The sequence below is a fragment of the Podarcis filfolensis genome, assembly GCF_964270895.1.
Source record: "Podarcis filfolensis genome assembly, chromosome: 15".
In the NCBI taxonomy this organism is placed as follows: domain Eukaryota; kingdom Metazoa; phylum Chordata; class Lepidosauria; order Squamata; family Lacertidae; genus Podarcis; species Podarcis filfolensis.
In genome coordinates, this window is record NC_139618.1 from 21406626 (window position 1) to 21428858 (window position 22233).

At 43.9% G+C, this 22233-nt stretch overlaps 1 protein-coding gene and 1 long non-coding RNA gene across 3 annotated transcripts in view; one reads left to right on the plus strand and one right to left on the minus strand.

Moving 5' to 3' along the window:
* Positions 1–22233, minus strand: part of GRAMD1B (GRAM domain containing 1B) — a 208201-nt gene that overhangs the window by 144047 nt on the left and 41921 nt on the right. The window lies entirely within an intron of this gene.
* Positions 182–21568, plus strand: LOC310750833. Of its 2 annotated transcripts, none has more exons than XR_014542321.1 (2): positions 182–413; positions 21022–21568. It is a non-coding gene; the product is annotated as an uncharacterized lncRNA (long non-coding RNA). The 2 variants fall into 2 exon arrangements; XR_014542322.1 differs by lacking the exon at positions 182–413 and adding an exon at positions 19672–19706.

Genomic DNA, 22233 nt, shown 5'->3' on the forward strand with positions numbered 1-22233 from the left:
CTGTTACCAAATGTGCTGCTCTGATCAGCCACACTGCGGCACATGACAGAGGAGGAATGAAAACAAACCTTTCCTACCAGACGGTTGGCTGCGCTCTCCCTCCATCTCCCCCTTTCAGGCCAGATGTCCCACCCTGCAGAAGGAGGGGAAAGTTGGTGACCTCCAGCGTAGGCCTTCAGCTGTTGCTAAATAGTTTTTTGTGTGTGCCTTGTTTGAAGTCAAGGGAGGTAGGAGAAGGGGGGCGGCCAAAAGCCAAGGAGAAGCTAACAGGCTGCGGCACTAAATGGCTTTCTTTTGAAATTTGAAGCAACCTAAAGGGAAAAAGCAAAAGCAAAGTCTCCAATAAAACTCCTAGGAATCTGGAGGAAAGCCAGAAGATGAACTGGGAAATTCCTGGATGAGATTTGCACACGGTAAAATTGGCCGAGTTTTGTCTAACACAAAATTAAAGAGGTCTTTGAGGGGCAAAATGTCCAAGGGACTGCAGGGGAGGCAAAAGAGTTTCAGTGAGCCTGGGGGGCCATTATTGCGTACATACACATCACATATTCCTGCAGAAGTGTCCAAATAATGTGAATGTGAAAGACAGAAAGAGAGATTTCAGGGTGAAGGGCTGCTTCCAAAATGACATGCTATGGTGACAGTGTTTCAGAAAGACTGGCAGATGACATGCAAAGACATCTAAGCACATAAGACAGGACACAGTGGGAAACGTCACGACAAAAGCCCTAGACACTATAAAGCAGTGCAAAAGAGAAATGGATCTCTTCCAAGCATAACTTCAGATGGTAGTGAAAGAAACAAATACAAAGATGCTGGAAAACTCAAGAGATCCACAGCCACGGTTCTCCCTTGATAGCTGCAGCATAGTTTAGTTGTAGTCCATCACAGATCTGCTAGCACAGATGAAACTCTTTCTCAGATAAATACATTATTCTGTCATTCAATGGAAGGCAAGTACGTAAGGAGATAATATTTGCATTCTCAGACTCCCTTTGTGACTGGGTTGACTCAAGTAAGGGAAAAGAGAGTAGTATGCATTATCTTAGTGCTTCACAAAAATTCAGTTGAGCAATTTCCTCCCTGTAAGGAGCTGTAATTTTAAGCCGTCAAACCTAACCCTTGTGGGGCCCCGACACACGCTGCCTAGCAGCTGATGCACTCTTGCTCCTTGCAGATGCTGTTTTCGCTTTCCTAATTGCTTCTCTGTGGTCAGTGGCCACCTGTGTCACTTGCTCCTGACCAATGTTTATTTGCGGAATGCTCATTACGACGAACAGAACAGGGCATCTGAGCATCAAGTCAGGAGTTTGTAAGGAGGCCTCCTGGAGAGCCAAATGTCGAAAACAATAGAACTAGATGCATTTCACAAGCAGGTAGGAACTCATAAGGAATCCAGCCTTGCAGAAAAGTCAACAAAAGGAACAGGACATGGCAGTGTTACGCTGAACAAACAAATCTGCAGAGGGTGGAGGTGGATTTGGTCCTCCAAGAACACATCAAAACAGTACAGTGGTACCTCCAGTTACGAACTTAATTCGTTCCGGAGGTCCGTTTGTAACCCGAAACTGTTCTGAACATGATGCGCGCTTTCGCTAAAGGCGCCTCCCGCTGCTGCCACGCCACCAGCGCACCACTTCCGCTCGCATCCCAGGGCAAAGTTCGCAACAAGGGGCATCTACTTCCAGGTTAGCAGAGTGCGTAACCTGAAGCATTCATAAGGAGGGCGGTATGTAACACGAGGTTCCACTGTAGCTTCCATCATGGGTGTTTGAACGCAGTCCTAAAAGAAATGGAGGGGAAAGAAAGTATTGTGTGGAAATCTGAACTAGTGGGGTATTTTTATACTACAAGCACAGTTTGGGTCTGTGCCCCTCACACCAATGTTGCAAGTCCCCAGCTTCTCATTTGCACACTGGGTTTTGTATGACACTCACCACTTGCAAGTGACTCCTAGCCACGATGGCTTTGCTCTGCGTCCGTGGCAGAGGCAGTAATGCCTGCAGGTCCTGCTAGTGGGTTTTCCCCAAGCATCTGGTTGACCACAGTGAGAACAGAATGCTGGACTAGATGGGCCTGATCCAGCAGGCTCTTCTTACAGTATGTTCTTAAGTGTCAAAAGTACAAGAAAGAAGTTGTGGTTTTGAGAAAATGCTAGGAGTTCTTGTGAAAAATTGCTAAGTTCTTTATGGAACACCCACTTCCCAGGTTCCTTGGTTGGGAGCTGGGAGAGTTAAATGGCTCTGAAACATATCTAGATCCATATTCAGGGTACAGCCTTAGAAATAAGCAGTGAATCACAGCAACCCAAAATTTGCTGCAATCATTGGACGGGTGGGTGCATAACAAAAGCATCGTGCTGTTTTATAGTGAATATGTAATCTTTTTATTTTATCATTTCGATGAAAAGATGGTTTGAGGACTTCTAGCAAGCTGAAAGACAGGGTATCAATGAAAAATTAAATGAAAGAATAAATTAATAGGCATCTCTCCCCTGCCCCCAAGTGGATTCTTCCATTTCTTGCTTTGATTCTTATTCCCCAAACAGTACAAGGTGTTCTTGCTACTAGAAGTTTTCTAAGCAGATTTTGTCATTACTAGGCAACGCTTACTTATGCCATAACATTCGGTGTCACTTTTTAATTTTGGATAGAGGACACTGGACACCTGTCTGATGCTCTTTGAAATCCAGGAGCTGTGTAACAAGAGAGACAGCACAACCTTCCTCATGATAAGGCGTGAAAAATACCAGTGACAAACGCTGAGGGAGGGCAGAGAGTTCTTGCTTTTTAAGGAGGAAAAGACTGGTGCTACTGCAAAGATTAGTAATTTATTTATTCTTTAAAGTATAAAGCTAAAGCAAAGTCTTGCTTGTAAGCACTGGTCCCACAGAGCAGGGCACACGGCACTTTTATTTGAAGCAACTAGCATTTAAAACACTGAATGCAACCAGCTTGTGAATCATACTGGAGTCTTTGTCAGCTGAAATAGGCAGGAGAGGGGGGAAACATTACTGTACTGGATTGTGCTCTTTAACTATAGTTGCAGATTTTTCAGCACCAAGACAGAGCAAGTTCGTTCCATATTGAGACAAAAGAGTCCAGAAACATGGGTGGGTAAGACTGCTGCCTGGGACAGCCATATCTTCTTTTCTGAGCATCTACCTGACAAATGTTTTTATTTTGTTTTTAGATATGCTATAAGCTGCCCAGAGTGGCTGGGGAAAGCAGATGGACGGGGTATTATTATTATTATTAATCATTAGATGATGGTGATGATTATGAGTCCTGCATGTCTCAAAAGCTTGTTTTCAGCTGTAAGCCGCCCAGAGTGGCTGGGAAAACCAGATGGGTGGGATATTATTATTATTATTATTATTATTATTATTATTATTATTTGATGATGAGTCCTGCATGTCTCAAAAGCTTCCTTTCAGCATTTTAAGCAGTAGTAATCTCACAAGAAAACAGTTTCTCTTGCTCTTCAAATGGCTAGTTTTAACCTGCCAGCAATGGAATGGGACTATCACTTCCCTTTAGAGATCTAGATTGTTTGAGACAAGACCCACCCTACATCCCTAATTTATGAAAGCAACCACTAAGTGATTAAATAGCTAGCTAATCTGGGCAAGAAACCTTTTACACCTGTTTGCCTGGGCAGCCATGTGGGATGCACATGGTTTCTGAGAAACACACTGGATCTAAAACGCAATTACCTTAGAGCTGGTAGTTTTGGGTAACTGAAACAGAGACGTGTCTTTGTGGACTCTGGAGGCTACACTGATTCTGCTTTCACTAATTATGAATGCCAAGTAAGATTTTTCCAGGGTGCTCATGTCTCTTATGGAGAGTGTCCCATGAAAGACAGCTTTGAACTTCTCATTACTTAAGGAGAAGGAAAAAAAGACAGCAGCAAAAACCAAGGGGGCTTCCTGACATATATTTGCATGTGCAAATCAGCCTCTGCAGCGCAGCCACTGCGGCACCAAACACTGACTGTAGTACTGAAATCTCATTATAGTGAGCCCTGTCTCTGTGAGGAGCTCCCCTGCCCCTCCACATATATGCAGCTCCACTCCATATGTTTAAAGTGCATTCAGTACACATTTAAAGCACACTATCACCCCCAAAAAGAATCCAGGTAACTGTAGTTTCCCCATAACAATCCTATGATTCCCACCAGAGTTAACAAACTATCATTCCCAGAATTCTCTGGGGGGAGCCTTGTGCTTTTAATAGGAATTGGATGTGCTTTAAATGTATGGGTGGGGACCTACCCGCAATTTACTACAGCTGTTATTGAGAGAAAAAGTCAATGCCAAAAGGGGTTAATGATATGGGGAGGGAGACTAAAAAGAGGGGCAGGGGAGACGAACAGGAACTCTGAACTGTTTCAGTGTAAGTAAAAAAAAGTGAACACTACCATAAACTATACATTTTAAAAACTAACTGGGTCAAGAGCTGCTTTCGTCTTATGTGTAAAAAATGTCCTTTAAAGATGCTCTTTTTTCACCCAGCTATTTTGAATGTTGTTGTTAAAACAGAAAATTAGAGACATAATTGAAAATATCCCCACCACAGCATACCCATTACTCCCAAACTGAGGAAAATCCTCACAGCGCTAAACAGGTTCACACAGTCCATGCTTAAAGCATGGAATTTGGCTACCTGGCAGCCAAGAAGCTCTGTTCCAGCTAGGTGAATGCATTCCAATCTTAAATTTTAATGTCGTAAATTTCTTTTTATGCTGTAAACTGCTACAGGTTACGTTGTATGATTTTAGATGAAAGTTTCCTTTTATTCCCTGTTGTACATTGTAAAGGCTATATATTGATCACTTACAGATGGTACCTAACACCACGGAAACTAGTGCTGATACGCCCAGGAGCATCACCAAAATGCTGGAGAGGATGCACCTCCACAGGCACATACCTCCACATGTGGTGGGAATGTCCCCAAATCCAACTTTTCTGGACATCAGTCATACAAGAAACAAGAAACATGCAAAATAACTAAGCAGGTATTAGAAGTCACCCCAGAACTGGCCCTACTAAACATCTTCCAAGATAATAACGCCCACTTACATTATAAAGCGCTCAAAACCCACCTACTCTCAGCAGCCAGAAGCATCATAGCCAGACACTGGAGAGACCTGTTAGGAGTAAACATGGACCAATGGTATCAAATCGTGTGGGAAACAGTGTACAGAGTTGTTCCGCCTGGCCTTTGGCTTGGAGTCAATTTGATTCCCTCCCCCTTTTCCTTTTTTCCTTTCTTCTCCTGTGATGAGGCTGCATTTTAATGTTTTAATGTTTTGATGGTGCATTTTAATCTTGTTTTTAAGTTGCATTCATTCAACTTGTTTTTATTATTGGTTGTTAGCCGCCCTGAGCCCAGCCTTGGCTGGGGAAGGCGGGGTAAAAATAAAATTTATTATAATTATTACTAGAAAAGCTAGCCAATAAACTGAAACTGACATGGGGACAAATAGAAGATGATGCCTTCACTCTGGTATGGATCCCCTTTATCACATACATAGCCCAACAAGACAATTACAAGAATCCACCAAGAGCATACGAATCAATCTGGCTAAGCTGATCCAAAAATCCATGCCCTCACACATATAAATGAATCTCACTACAGCCAGCCAAAGACAACCAAGCACACCCTAGGCCACCCCAACCTCTCTCACCACCAAGGAAATATAACAAGCAAATAAGAGAACCCACACAAGTGATGCTGACACAAAACCCCATACATACACTATGTAGAATAATAGAAGCATTACACCCCACCCCATGCACCATCCCCCCTCCCCCTTTTCTTCCCAACCTTATACTGCATGCAACACTAATGTCTCACAACAGATCCATAGAAAAAACAACTTGAAAAAAGAGAGAATGCATGTATTTTGTAAACGAAGAAGTCTTTAATAAAAATTATTATTTTAAAAAAACCCAGAAAATTGGCTGTCCTGTGAACACTACATAAAACTTGTTGGCCAGAGTTTTCAGTCACATGACCAATGCCCAGTTTGGCCTTCTCTTCTACATTAAAAAGTGATGGAACGTTCTTGCAAAGCAGCAAGAGGGAGGCCTTGCTTGTGGAAACACTCCCTGAGCACAAACCGAGAGGAAGAACAAAAGGAATCTGTGCAAGCCCTGTGTCCTGCTCACACGATGTGTGCATTTTGCTTCATAGCCTGCAATAAATCAGAGTCTCTGTACAACTCGGAACAGCATCTTTTACTGTTGGGTGTATTACAATCCCAGTTATTAAGAGGTGACATTTGCTTCCTGGGTTTTTGTATCACTCTGGTGCTTTCCGAAGAGAGGAGAAGTTGCCCTTCCTTTGAGCACTCAGTAGATCTCTCATACCTGCATAGTACTTTCATCTTGGGTCACAGCTCATAGCACACACCATTAATCACAGGGGAACCAGCTTGCAAGTACAAAAGGTCTTTGAGCAGCACATATTTTGCTCCTGTTCTGTGAAAATGCATGCTCTGGTAGCTATGGTCAGTGGAGCCTTCTGTAGAGAAGCCAGTTGCCCACGCAAAGAACACACAAATCTTATAACTTGTACCTAGGAATGGATGAAACTGTTTCTGCTTTTTCTGGTCTTAAATTTAGTTCTCCATATTTCTGTAGCAATTTGTGTGTGTGTGTGTTTTAAAAATCTCCATTTCAGTGCAAATTTCTCCTAATATACACATTTTCCCATGCCATTTTGTAAAATATACACACTTCTGCAAGCTGTTTCCCGTAATATAATTTGTGTGTGTTGTTTTGATAGATAGAGGAACAGAGAGAATTTGTCCCTGCTGCATAAACTCACTACATTTTTATACTGGATGGAAGGATGGACAATATGCTTTCTCCCTCCTCCACGGAGCCGGCCCACCTGTTAGGTGGGAGAAAGCAACTGCCTCATGTGGTGGAAGCACAAAGGAAGCACGCCACCAACTCCGCTGCTGCTGGAACAGCCCCCCTCACCAGGTTTCAGTAAGAGGGAGGCATTCCTGCGTGCCACGTTGCTGATCATTTTCCCTGCCCCTAGGGTGGAGAAGTTGAGTAGCAAGGCCTTGCAAAACCCTTACTGAAACTCAGTGAGAACGGGGTTCTGGCAGTGACAGGAATGGTGGGGCAGGCGAGGCATTCCAGCAGGGGCAGGGGCAGGAGAGAGCACATACCCATTTCGCCTCAGGTGGCGAAATAGGACGGACCACCCCTGTTCCTCCATCACCCCACTTAAACATGTACATGCAATTCCTTGTCACCTATGACTAAATGCAAGGCCATTTGGGGCTACTGTAATCGTGCTCCAGCGGCACGGCAGCAGCAGGAGGCCCCATTAGCTAAAGTGGTGCTTCAGGTTAAGAACAGTTTCAGGTTAAGAACAGACATCCGGAGTGAATTATGTACTTAACCCGAGGTACCACTGTATTCTGCTCAGATTTTTACTTTATTTAAAAATATTCCTTAACTCCTCTTATTCAGAAGGTTATGGCGTGGTGTTCAAAGGTGTGAAAATATTTTGCACAGCGCATGAACACAACATTTAACAACAGGAACAAACAAGCAAGCAAACAACTAAACAGAGCAAAGCACTAAGGGACAGAAAAGGCTGCTCTGACTCAAATTCCACCCAAAATGCATGTGCAAAAAAGAGGGCCTTACTTAATATGGGTTTGGGGAGTTTTCTGGCAATCTTGCCAGCCTGCTTCCCTGGCAGTGAAATCTGGGATGTTCTCCCTTCCACAACTGCGAGTTTCCTTTTACACATCAAGTGCAGCCGCAGTTTTCAAGTGATGAGCATTTTGCTAAGCAGATGTTGACAAAAGGAATGGCTGTGAATCAATCCTAAGCATCTCCCTTTAGCTGAACTCTCAACTGCCAGGGCTTTTCCTTTGCAAAGATGGGAAGTGTGCCAAGTAATATGCGAGGCACCAAACGGCATGTCCATAAGGGAGCCATTGCTCTCATTTCCCCTCTGCACAGAGCTAATAAGATGAAATGTTTAAAACTTGATCTGAACTCCCAGGAGCCACAGAGCCAGGGAAGGAGGCAGACAGTTCCAACGGGTAAACTCGTTTTGTAATAAGCATGTAGAAATTGCTTCCTAAATTCCACTTCTATCCATCATCTCCCTGTTGCCCACAATCTCAGCAGAGGGACCATTAGAGGAAATTTCCGAAATGAGTTAAGTGCCTGGGTGGTAGAGAAGGCATTTTCTCTTCCAGCTCTTCCTTCAGAAGGGAGCTGCTTGGGAAATATTTTACAGACAAGTGAAAAATAAAAATCCTCTTGCACTCACTTATTTAAATGGGGGGGGGGACTCACCCCACAGAACAGCCAGGGAAGCCACCTACAGATCTATGCAGAAGCATAGCCAATGTAGTACAGTAGGGCCAAGAGCACTTCCCTGGTATAGGAATGTGGCAGAGTTCCCATCACCTGGTCCTCCAATATTCTAGCATCACTGTTCTCTGAATCCTCAGTCCCTTTCTCCATCTTTAGTTACCTGGCACAGGTTAGGGTGAGAGATAGTTACTAGTCCAAGCTTTACCCAGTGAGCTTCATGGCTGAGAGAGAACTGAAACTTTTGTCCTAGTGTGGTACTGTAACCACTACACCATGCAGACTCTTGAAGGAATGGGAAATAGTTTCAAAATGGGAAGTATATGGGAAATTTGTGTATTTTGTTATTATGACACAGATAATCCAGGTTCAGGGTGAGCAAACAACTTCTAAAAACCTAACAAGATTAATTGCATGTACTGTGTGCCCATGTTTAATCCAGCTATTATAAACATTAAGGGTGATTTCAAGGGCCAAAAGACCCAATGGATGTGGTGATGGTAGACTGTGGTCTACTGGTGGAGCACTGGCCAGTTTCCAGAGGACCATCTTGCAACTGCTAGCTGCCATGAATTGCACCCAATGTTAGTCATCCTCAAGAGTAGACCTGCTGAAATTAACAGACATGACTAATTTAGGTCCATTAATTTCAAATGGCCATTGAATGCAGTTCTATGATTCTTGTGAACTTTGCTGAACAAGCAGACTTGCTGGTCTGTTTTAGCAAGGCAGATCTTGTGTCCTTAAGCAAAGAGGAAACTCACTTGACATGGATGAGTTATGAATACAGGGATAAATTGGGAGGAAAACAAGCTCCAAACCAATCCACTTGGGTCCACAGACAATTTGTTTCTGTGTTTTTGGATGGGTGGATCAAAAGTCCCTTTCTGCTACTCCTCTTGCCGTACCCACTACTTTCTTTCTAAGCTTTCATTTCTCTTCCAAGCCATTCTCCCCCTCTTTCTCTCTCTCTCTGGATCCCTCAGATTTGCGCAAAACCAGGAAACTGCACAAACCACATTTAAAAGTCAACACCAGATACTGAGCAGCAAATTTATCTGGAAAGTGTATGCTGAGAATTTACAATCGCTTTTATTCGTTTTACCGATGTGCTGGTAAGTATTCCTGGCATGCTCCTGAATGTAGATAGATAGATAGACAGACAGATGGCTGATTATCACTTTTGTGCACTTCCTGGGTAGATTTTCAAAAATATTAATAATAATGGTACATGCACAGTTATCTGTGTGCATGCCCCATCATCACAGCATAATCAACAAATCAGAAGAAAGGGACAAACACAAGAAGGAAGACCCACTGATGGGAGTGAGAAAGACCCCAGTTGCATCTCATGTACAAATCTCAGTACTGTATGCATGACTGTGGACTACTCCAGTCTAATTTGAATGTGGGGAAGTGGATTAACAGCTAAATAATGCTCAAATGTGAACAAGCCCATTGCTGACCCTTTGCCTGGCTGCAGTATGTAGATGGAAACAGTTGCACAACCATGGATAGCAAAGAGCAACCTCCTCCTGTGTTGCCGAGGCAACCAGATAAAGCAAGCTGCTAGCTAAGCAAGCTAGCATCTTTCCATTCCTTATCAGCCAGTGCCTGATTACCCTTTAGTACTTTAGTACTTTTACTAAGCAATTACTCTTTAGTGCGCTTTCTTCTTCATTTTTGCTGAGTAGAGTCAGTGACATCAGCAAGGAATACTCTAAATGAAACAGAAATTAGATCTGATAAATTCACAAATAAGTTTCTATTTGAATTAGGGGCAGTTCTATGCTAAGTCCCCAACCCTAAGTCCCCTGGAGTAACTAGCTCACCCTAGTTGAGCCAAGCTTAAGGTGGCTGAGCCAAGGCTGGTATAACTCCACAAAAGGGGTGTATTGGCAGGGTGGCGGGAGCAGAATATGGACGTGACCCAAAACCCATTTAGCTTGGTCAGGTGGCCTGCCAACCCAGCACAGATTACTATTTTAAAGGCTTGTTTTCTACCTGGCAGCATTAGTCAGTGCAGCAGCCGCCTCACTGCTGAACAGGGTCTGGATCTGGCATAACTTTACACTGGCTTAACTCACACCAGTTTCTTGTACAGTAGTACCTCAGGTTACAGGCGCTTCAGGTTACAGACACTTCAGGTTACAGACTCCACTACCCCAGAAATAGTACCTCAGGTTAAGAACTTTGCTTCAGGATGAGAACAGAAATCGTGCAGCAGCAGCACGGCGGCAGCAGGAGGCCCCATTAGCTAAAGTGGTACCTCAGGTTAAGAACAGTTTCAGGTTAAGAACAGACCTCCAGAACAAATTAAGTTCTTAACCCAAGGTACCACTGTACGGTACATAGGACTGTTCTCTCTGTTTCACAAATTCTGGGTAGAAACATTGTTTCTCGCCAGCCCTCAGTCAGTCTTCACTATGGGACCCAGTGGCGTAGCGTGGGGGGTGCGGGGGGGCCGGCCGCACCGGGCGCAACATCTGGGAGTTAGGGTTAGGGGGCGCAAGTCCACGGGTTAGGGGGCGCAAATTACTTGCCTTGCCCCGGGTGCTGACAACCCACGCTACGCCACTGATGGGACCACCTCTAGAGAATGTACGGGTGTGTATGTCACAGGAGCTAAAATAAGGGTACAGTATCTGGGATAGAGGGTTGCAGGTGGCGCTGTGGGTTAAACCACAGAGCCTAGGGCTTGCCGATGTGAAGGTCGGCGGTTCGAATCCCTGTGACGGGGTGAGCTCCTGTTGTTTGGTCCCTGCTCCTGCCAACCTAGCAGTTTGAAAGCACATCAAAGTGCAAGTAGATAAATAGGTACCGCTCCGACGGAAAGGTAAACGGCATTTCCGTGCGCTGCTCTGGTTCGCCAGAAGCAGCTTAGTCATGCTGGCCACATGACCCGGAAGCTGTATGCCGGCTCCCTCGGCCAATAAAGCGAGATGAGCGCCGCAACCCCAGAGTCGTCAGCGACGGGACCTAATGGTCAGGGGTCCCTTTACCTTTGCTATCTGGGATAGAGGTGATGTTCTTTTAACCCTCTTGGTATTGAGCCATAGCATAAATATGAAACACCCTAATATCCAGCGTTCCCTTATCCACAGACCACAGTAGATGCTTTTGGGGAGGCTGGCAGGTACTTTTTGAAGCACTAACTGTGCAGACATGTGATTTACTCAGGAACATTACGGCATTTTCTGCCTCATTCCCAGTTCACATCCATAGGCGAATACTATGGCAATTAATAACCACTGATTAATATGCTGGCTGTCAGCCTTGGCAAAACAAGGTCATAGATTTTCTAAGGCTGTACATCAAGAACAAACGTGATGTTGTGCCTGTCGTAGCTTACATAACCAGGCCTCTGTGCTGCACCTGACCTATCTGGCATCCAGATTCATGTCTCAGAATCAGTCCTAACCCTCGTATGCAATACTCACTTCATTTCCCCCTTCCACTTTTGCCTGTTGATATAAAAGAAAGCAGGATCCCAAGCAGCGCTGGCAAATAAAATGGATGACACTTAAAGGATATTAAGTGCTGCCAAGCATCATTTTTCACACTTTGGATTTCTGATATTTTATTTAAGCTGCGCCTTGGGTTCTCTTGGCTGCCGCGAGTATTAATACACTTTAAAAATGAAAGCAAAGAGGCAAATATTCATCTCAAAAGTTAATTTCACGAAGACCAATAAGTTATTCCTCAGACATTCCAACAGGGATAGTGGAGAGTGTCTATGTGGGTGCCTGTATGATGGAAATGTGGTCTATTTGTGTGGCTGCGACTGAGGAAAGGACAGAAAGGCAAATCTTATATCATAAACATTTAATGTGCTGAAGATGAATAGTATAATTAACAGTGGCATACCTGTCAAGTGCCCAGGAAATAACAGGACATCCCATTTTTTGTGCAAGATCGCGGCAGCCACTTTGCGTTCTGCACTTTTGTGCTGTGTTCTCACCCCAAAAGAAGTACATTTTTGGGGTGAGAGCAAGGCACGGATCATGTGACTTGCCTGGAAGCACATCACAGAAGATGCGTGTCCTGGGTCTGAAAAACTTGGATGGTATAATATTTATTTATTTATTCATTCATTCATTCCCCACCCATCTGGCTGGATTTCCTCAGCAACTTTGGGTGACTCCCAACAGAATATTAAAAACACAATAAAACATCAGACATTAAAAACTTCCCTAAACAGGGCTGCCTTCATGTGTCTTTTAGAAAAGTAAGATTGTTGACATCTGATGAGAGCGAGTTCCACAGGGCGGGTGCCACTACTGGGAAGGCCCTCTGCCTGGTTCCCTGCAACCTCACTTCTCGCAGTGAGGGAACCACCAGAAGGCCTTCGGCGCTGGACCTCAGTGTCCGGGCTGAACAATGGAGGTGGAGATATTCCTTCAGGTATACTGGGCCGAGGCCATTTAGGGCTTTAAAGGTCAGCACCAACACTTTGAATTGTGCTCAGAAACATACTGGGAGCCAATGTAGGTCTTTCAAGACCAGTGTTATGTGGTCTCAGTGGCCACTTCCAGTCACCAGTTTGGCTGCCGCATTCTGAATTATCAGCCCCCCCCCCAAATTTCATCTTAAAATTAAAAACATAAAAAGTAAAGCTGAATTCATTGTAGTGGCATCTCAATTCTGTTGCTGACACTGTATATGGTTCTGGAAAACTCTTGCAAAAAGTTTTATTTTGCCACTGGTGTGATTAAGCACAAAAGAGCATAAGAAAAGCCAGTGGCCCATCGTAGTCCAGTACAGTGGTACCTTGGGTTACATACACTTCAGGTTACATATTCTTCAGGTTACAGACTCCGCTAACCCAGAAATAGTATCTTCAGGTTACAGACTCTACTAACCCGGAAGTAGTACCTCGGATTAAAAACTTTGTTTCAGGATGAGAACTGAAATCGTGCTCTGGCGGCATGGCGGCAGCAGGAGGCCCCATTAGCTAAAGTGGTGCTTTAAGAAGAGACCTCCAGAACAAATTGTAAGTACTTACCACTGTATCCTGCTCTCACAGTGGCCACCCAGATGCCCATGGGAAGCCCACAAGCAGGGACCAAGCAGAAGAGCACTCTCTCCTGAGGGTTCTAGTAACTGGCATTCAGGAACATTACTACCACTGACCATAAGGTCACAGCCTAGCCAGCATGGCTAGTAGCCATCAATAGACTTCTCTTCCATGATTTTGTCTAATCCTCTTTTAAAGCCATCTAAGTTGCATGGCATCACTGCCTCCTGAGGGAGCAAGTTCCATCGTTTAACTAGGCAATGCCTGACACAGGATTTCCCGTAGCTAGGAGATGGGGCTTCAGTGTGTGCCCATAGATCTATTTGCATTTCCCAATGGAAGGCAAATATTTATTTTATAAAGCATTAAAAACAGCAGGTAACAAGTGGATGAGAACAGTATGCAAAAGAAGACAGCATATGTAAAGTTACTTAATTTGTATGATGTACACAAGTCGCCTCATTTAACTTTTCCTGGTTTTGTTATTTTTGTCCTTGCCCAGACTATGTCCAGACCTCCCCACTGCTGCTCTCTGGTGGCTCAGTTATTGCAGACAGTACAGCCATTGCATTTGAAGAGAGCAGCCCTACTCTTTGCACATGGCTATTCTACCCTGCTCTGCAAAGAGCTGGTGATCCTTACGTTTTCGGTATAATTTAAAAGTGTAACAGGATGAGCTCTAGTCCAAGACTGAAACAAAAGGGGAGGAAAGCATCAATATTGCTTTAGACAAATAAGTAAACTGAAGACAAAGGCCCTTGGTGTATTCTTAAATGATTGCACATCTTCCTCCTGTTCTCAGAAATTTCCTGTAGCCTTAAGTCAGACTATTATACAATCTAGATTGCAACAGACCCCTTTATCATTCCTGCATTTATTCAGGAAAGGGTTGCAGCTTAGGGGTAAGGGTACCTGCCTTGTATGCAGCAGCCCCCAAATTCAATCGCTGGCATCTTCAGGTGAGTGATGTCTGAAACCCTGGAGAACCATTGCCAGCAAGATGAATCAATGGTCTGATTCAATATAAGGCAGCTTCCTGTATTCCTATGTTCCTATTTAGGTTGATCTATACTAAAAGGCATGGGGAATTATAATAAAATTACTAATACTTTAAAAAAAATGAATATACCGCTAACATTCCCCTTGGGCTAAGTTATCCGTTGCTAACAGATCCATTTCTAGATTACAGATTTTTTAAGTTTCAAATTCCAAATTGCTGACTGGAATGCATGCATTTTGTAAAATTCTCTCGGGGTGGTTTACATCACTGCAATTATAGTTTTAGTGATAACAGAATAAAAATGTGATAAAAAATAAATTCTGCAATGCACTGACGACTGTAATAAACCAGCAACGCTAAAAAGTCACACATCCCAGAATGTAAAACCCCAAATGCCATTTGTTGTGTAGGCCTCACAAAACAAATAGGTCTTCAAAGCCCTTCTGAAGGACTGGTGTGTGTGCTAGCCTTTCAGAAGTCAGCTGGTGATGAATTCCAAAGGCATGGGGGACACCACTGAAAAGGCCCTTTTGCTCATGCAAGACAATTTCATTGATCTTGGTGGCAGGCAAATGAGGAGGACCTCTGTTGTTGATATTGATGTGTGGGCAGTTAGATGTACCTTCAACTAACTGTTCGAGGCTTCAGAGGTTAAAATCAGGACTTTAAATGAGTAGGTGTTAGCAACAGTACATTTTGACAAGTTGATAACACATTGTATGTAGAATCGTCATGCTTCTCTGGTATCTCTTTAACCAAAAGAGCAATTGCCCTGTTAGCTTTTTAATCAGTGGAAGAGAGGAAGATTTCTGAGTAAATGGATACAGTATGTGTTGTCCTGGACTTTCTCCCCCATCAGCCTTGGCTGCTGGCTATGCTGAAGGGCACTAAGGGAAGTCCAACTTTCAACCATACATAATAGTAGTAGTCTCAAAATGACCTTCATAATGAGAATAGGAGTGTTATAACCATTCTCACTATTTTAATCTATCAAAACGACCAGCACAGGGCTGAATGTTTTGATCCACGTTTCTAAACAGTGCCAGATTTACGTATAAGCTAAACAAGCTATAGCTTAGGGCCACACTCTCTTGGGGGCCGCCAAAAAATTTGAAGGAAAAAAAATGGCTGTACATTTCCAAAATATAAGATAAAAAACAGATAAAACCTACATACAGCAACAGTGCTTTGTGTTGTGCATGAACGTATTAGGTCCATAAATTACCATATAGCATATATTCAACACAAAAAACAGCAACAATTTGTTGTTGACAAAGGACAGCTGGACATATAAAGGGCCCCATTACCTTCAGTAGCTTAGGGCCTCATCAAACCTAAATCCCGCCCTGCTAAACACACACATTTGTTTCCAACCATGTGCTAATATGAAGTCTAGAAGCAGGCTCTTATCTTGCCTCTGGAAGGCTCTCAGCTTCAAGCCTCCAGGGTACAGATGTAGAGAATCGTTACTGTTCTCTTGCAGTGTGCTGTAACCTCGCCATGCTTGACGCACATTCTAGAGAGGAAGGTCAAGAAAAGCTCCTCCACCTGATACAGATTTTCCATTATTCCTCCCCTTTTTGCTTTAACCTCTAGCTGAGGAGTGTGCATCCCTTTCATATATTTCTCAGCAACTTATCTTGGATTTCTAATCAACCACATAGCAGCTATTCATCCGTATCTTGATGACGTTCCTTCAACTATGTGGTTTAATCATCGTAGAAAGAGACCAGTCATATTCTTTCTTACGGCAGTACTGGGTGTTCTGAGACTATATCAGATGCATTTGAAGGGGACAAAGGTTTATGAGTAGGTGTTAGCAGACAACACATGCAAAGGAGCTTGAGATACAATCAGCCATGTGCATAGAGGACTGAGGAGGGGACACGGTTTTAATTACAGTTCAGGAGAGGATGTCTCTTACTTTAGTCTGATCAGAAAAAGATCTTATTGAAGGTCATTTTATGCAGATAAAACTTTATAGCATGATGTCTTCCAGACATACAGTGGTACCTCGAGTTAAGAACTTAATTTGTTCGGGAGGTCCGTTCTTAACCTGAAACTGTTCTTAACCTGAAGCACCACTTTAGCTAATGGGGCCTCCCACTGCCGCCATGCCACCGGAGCATGATTTCTGTTCTCATCCTGAATAAAAGTTCTTAACCCGAGGCACTATGTCTGGGTTGGAGGAGTCTGTAACCTGAAGCATCTGTAACCTAAAGCGTCTGTAACCTGAAGTAAAACTGTAAAAGGAAGTAACATCAGTACAAGCTCAAGGATAACAGCTAAAGGGCCAGCCCTCTCTGTTAAAGCTATTGCCAGTAGTGTATTGGCAAATTCACAGCCACACCCCCTCACAGCCAGTGGCACAGCATAGGGGGGCCAAGGCAGAGCCATAGCTGGCGGGGGACTTGCCAAGGGTTTTGCCCTGGGTGAAGCCTCCAGACCAGAGGGGAGCCAGTGAGGCTTTCAGCCTGTGTGTGTGTGTGTGTGTGTGTGTGTGAAAATGCACTTGGGGGTTCCAAACTGGGTCTTTGACCTGGGTGAAATAAAGCCTAGTTCCGCCCCTGGGCCATGGTCCTGGGCGCAAATTTCTTTAAATATATATATATATATATATATATATATATATATATATATATATATATTCAAAGTTTCAAAAAAATAATTTTTTACACACACACTTGTTCATATTAAACCATAGTCCATATCAGTACCTTTATGGGGTTCCCTGAACCCCCAGACTTCCCCCTACCCCTCCCTTGGCTTCCAAAATTTATCTTCCTTTTTTAACTGCATCTAATTACATTTATCTAAATTATTATACTTCAATTTTATCCTTTGTCATTTTGTTTCGAATGCTCTATATCAACCCTGCTAACATTTTAAAAAAATTTTACAGTGTTCTTTAATATATTCTATAAAGTTATGCCATGCTTTGCTGAATTTGTTATCCTCTCAGTGCCTGATCTTCCCGGTCAGCCCTGCCATTTCCGCATAGTCCATCATCTTCATTATCCATTTTTCTTTGGGTGGGGTTCTTTCTTCACGGGTGCAAATTTCTGAGGGGCCTCACAACAGGCTCCCTCGTCAAGGCCAGAGCTGGGGAAAAGTAAGCCATGCTCATGCCAGGCCTTCAGGGCTGGGGAGGCAGTGGTGCCCTCTCCTCTTCGTTGGGGGGGCTGAGAGAGAGGGAGGGGAAGGGCACTGCCGGTGCCGCCCACCAAGGAGAGGGGAGGAAGGCGGGAAAGCCATGACTGTTTAAAATGGCATTACAGTGCTTTAAATATATAGTGTGGTTGTGGCCTAAGGAGCATCTGCTTCAGAGTTCCACAAGGCTTCCATCATGCAAATAAAAACAGACATTAATCAACTCCAGAAGCACTGAAGAACCTAATCAAAACCCAGAAATGAAAAACAACAGAAGCAGTGAAATTAGTACTCAAATCTGGAATGTACCCTGAGATGACAAAGTATCACAGCTGTGGCCTCCGGCATTTCCCATGAGGTGGGGAAATCCGACCGTGGTGTCAGCTCTGGCTGCCATCTTCTGCACAAAGCGTGCTTTGGGGTAATTGCAGTAATTAAAGCAGGAGAAAATAACCATTTCTGCTTTGCAGAAACATTCCGCTCCTTGGACAGCTGCAACTTTCTGAATGGGAACCCAAGCATCGCTCACTGTCAGACAGAGCCAGAAACGTGTGACTCACTTGAAAAGACTTGATTAGCTTAGAGAGTACCAAGGAGAGGAAGATGAGAAAGGAGTTTGGGAACACAGATGAAAACATACACATGAGTCATCAAGGGGTTATTGCATGCTCGTTTTCTCCACAAAGAGACGCCTGCATCAAGGAATCTAATTCCGTATCAAGAAGTTATGCAGATTGAAAATATTTGCATATATATGCCGAATTTACATAATTCTGATTGCAGCACTTTTCTTTGGGGGGACAGGGGAATAGGAATTGAGCTGGTAGAGAAAGCAAAGAAAAAGAACAAGAAGCCTGTGAAATAGTATCAGCTAGACTACTGGAATGCACTTTGTATGGGGCTGCTTATGAAGATGGTCTAGGAGCTATAGCTGGTTCAAAACACTGGTACTGATGGGGGACCCAGAAAATCCAAACACATTACTCCAATTTTGCACCACTTGTGCACTGGCTACCAATAGGTTTCCAGGTCTGATTCAAAGTTCTGAGATTAACATTTAAGGCTGTAAATGGTTTGGGTCCAGTTTACTTAAAGGACTGCTGTCACCCAAATACTCCTGCCTCTAAGCTCATGGGGTCTTCTCAAGTGTCTGTATGTTAACATTAGTTAATATACAAGAAATAGGGCCTCCGTGGTTCTAGCCCCAAATCTATAGAATTACCTTCCAACTGACTTATGCCCTGGCCCTTCAATTCTGGCATTTAGGCGATAGACTCTGAAGAGCTTTCTTTTCATGGTTGCCTTTAACTGATACCATAAATAGCTTGCCTCTCTTCTTATATTCTGCCATGACTGGAATTCTCTTGTGCCTTGTTTCCCTACTACTTCATATATAACTTTGCGATGGTACGGTCATCTAGAGACCTAGATTAAGGCTTGGAACCATTTACAAAAATTCAAAATGGAACAAGCTTCTTGTTTAAGATGGAACAAGCAGTGCCTCTGGAGCCAGACAGCCCTTTTGCGCCGCTGCCCTGGTGCTCCTGTGGGCAGTCCAGAGCTCTCCCCGCCGGCTGCACAGTGGTGATCTAGCCTCCGCTGCTGGCAGGAAGGCTCCGAATTGCCAGAAGGCCTCTGGAGACCTTCCTGCAGTCCGGAGCTCACCCTGCCACCGGCACAGCGGGAGGGCCCCCATCCCACCCCCGAAGCGTGGAAGAGGTGCTGGCAGCAGGAGGCCCAGCAGGTCGCAACACAGCACCAAACCCAGGCGAGGACCCCTGTTATGTACTGAGTTGAATAGGATCCAAACCGCAGCAGTCTGATTGGTCCTAGAACAATAGGATCCAAAAGGCAGCAGTCTGATTGGTCCTAGAACAATAGGATTCAGAATGCAGCAGTCTGATTGGTCCTAGAACAATGCAGCAGTATGATTGGTTGGCAGGAACCACCCAATCATGCTCCAGATAGAAGTGAATCCACAACTTGATTGGCTTACAGTAGAATTCCGGAATTAGCCAATCATGTGCAGCCCATTGTGTAAATAATGTATATAAAGCAGATACTTTGAGGGGACTTTCATTCCTCCTCACCACTATGAGCTGAATAAAGAGCATGAAATCACTTTGCGACTCTGAGTATATTTCAACCCCCCATCCAAACAATGACTTTCATCAGTTCAGGTAAGAAAATATTTTTATTTTTATTTTTATCATCTACAATTCTGTCTGGCCTGCCTGGTGCTCTTGCATGGAATGTGTCCTCTTAAAATGCATCTGTGGGTTATTTGTGGAGCCTGCCTGGTATGCATAGTGTGCATAGGAATTTGTTCATTCCCCACCAAAAAAAAAGTCTGGCCCCCCACAAGGTCTGAGGGACAGTGGACCAGCCCCCTGCTGGAAAAGTTTGCTGACCCCTGTATCAAGGCATCAGAGAACACATTATTTTCTCCACCACCACCATGCCTGGGTTAGACAGTTTTCTGGTCAATTCTTAGAGACCTATTTGAGTATCTTCCTTGGGGTGGGGGCGTTCCCTAATAAATCCATTACTGAACAGGTCACAAAATATCTGAATGTTTCTTAGACTTGCTATAATTCTTAGCTCTTAACCTGCTACCTCTGCTCCTCTGAGGCTGTGATTATGTACTTTTTATACTTTGTCCTTTTTTGAATGGCTAGTTGACAGTAATGAATATTTGACTGATTGAATTGTCCACCTTGGAGGTTACCAGAGCGTGGGTAACCATGGCCAGCTCTCCCTATCCAGAAATAGCCATAGTTGGCACACACATCAAAGCAGGGGGAAAGGCACTCCTAGCCACTGAGGTCATCTGGGTTCCAGAAGCACCCCCCAAACGACACACCTGCTCCTTCAAGGGCAATGCAGCCCCATTAAGAACAGGTCATTCTGCCAGTTTCCTGACATGGGAACCACCCACCCATAGCAATTCTATATTGTCGGAACTCAGCTTCAGATTGTTGGTCTACATCCAGCCTATTACACATCTATCTGGTTCTGTAATTGCATTCTTTCTCCTGGTACTGATGGAACAGAGAGACAGTCGGTAGCTCATCAACGTACTGGTGGGAAGGAAGCTGTACTGGGATGAAAAAGTGCTATTTAAGATTCACAAGCCACCTGGAACTGGAGCAAACAGTTAAGCAGCAAATGGAACCCAATTATTGAGGATGCTAAAATCCAAAGCAGACTGGGAGGCAGGGAGCATACAAAAGGATCAGTGGCAAAACACTTCACTGTAAGCAAGTGCACAGAGATGCACTTTGACTCAAATCCCTAATCCAGGAAAGAGAGGGCCATGGTGGGCAGTTCAGTGTGCAGCAGCAGAGAAAACAGCAAATTTCATGTTGTGAATTATTAGGAACAGACTGGAAATAAATCTGCCCTCCTCATAATGCCTTCGTGTGAATCTATAGCTTGGCTGCATTTGGAAGACTTTGTACAGTTCTCATGGTTGTGTTTTTTCTTCTTCTAAAGGACACTGCAGACTGGAAAAGGAACAGAAAACAACAGGCCAGACATCCTTTTTGTCTGACTGGAATGTGCCCTTGAACTGCGATGATGCCTCCTGCTTGCCTGGATAGAGGATGGAGAGATGTGTGGTTTGTGTATATAAGTTTTTGCATGGCCGAGGCAAGAGTGGCATCAATTGCTCTGCTCATGTTTGCATCTGGTCCTGCCTGGTATACAAGTCCCAAAGGTTGCCCACAAGCCCTTGGACTGAAAGGGGCTTCCCCATCCCTGTCCTGTATGCTTGGTAATTCTATCTCTAACAATGCTTTCCGTCAGTTTTCCCAGAACATACATTAAGCTAATGAGCCTGTAATTTCCCTTTTTAAAAACGAGTGTTACACTGGGCACTTTCCAGTTCTCAGGTACAGATCTTAGGTACCACTTACCTATTTTTGTTAAAAGATCAGCAATGCCACATTTGAGTTATTTAATAACTTCCATGTGGGTCCCATCCAAATCCAGCAATTTGCCTGTTGTCAATTTGTCAATACAGCCTAGAACTTCAACACTTGTGACCACTACTTGTCTCAGTTCCTGACTCCTGTCCTGAGAAACTCATCATAAAGATCTTCTGTACATCTTCTGCTGTGTAGACAGATGCAAAGAATCCGTTCAGCTTCTCTGCAATCGCCTTTTCCTCCTTTAGCCCACCTTGGACTTCCTTGTCCATCTTCCTTCCTAGCCAGTTTCTGGCTCTGATCATCAGCACAAGGGATTTCAGAGATTCAAAGCACGTTGGATTTCACATCTCCCAGAGAAGCCTATTAGCAAATTGTTGACCAAGCTGTTCAGGTACCGGTGATGTAGCCTGCACACGTGTTGCTCTTTTTCCCTCCACCAGACTCCACTTTTACAGAATAATTTGACAAAGCAGAACGGCTTGAAAACAAGAACCAGCAGATCTGCAACAATGCTCTCCTTCAATTTACAATTAACCATTGCAGCCCCATAAAAGTCAGACAACAAGCATTTGGTTTACATTCCAAGAGCAGTGATGCACAGAGCAATCTTTCATATGCAAGTCTCAAGAAAATGTAAAGGCTTTGGGATGAATTATGTATCTGATGTTCTTTATATATAGTACAGAACTGTTGAATTATTTAAGATTGCTATGTTTGAATCTCCTGCATTCTAAGAGAACATCAGCATCCACACAACACTACATATTACACTGAA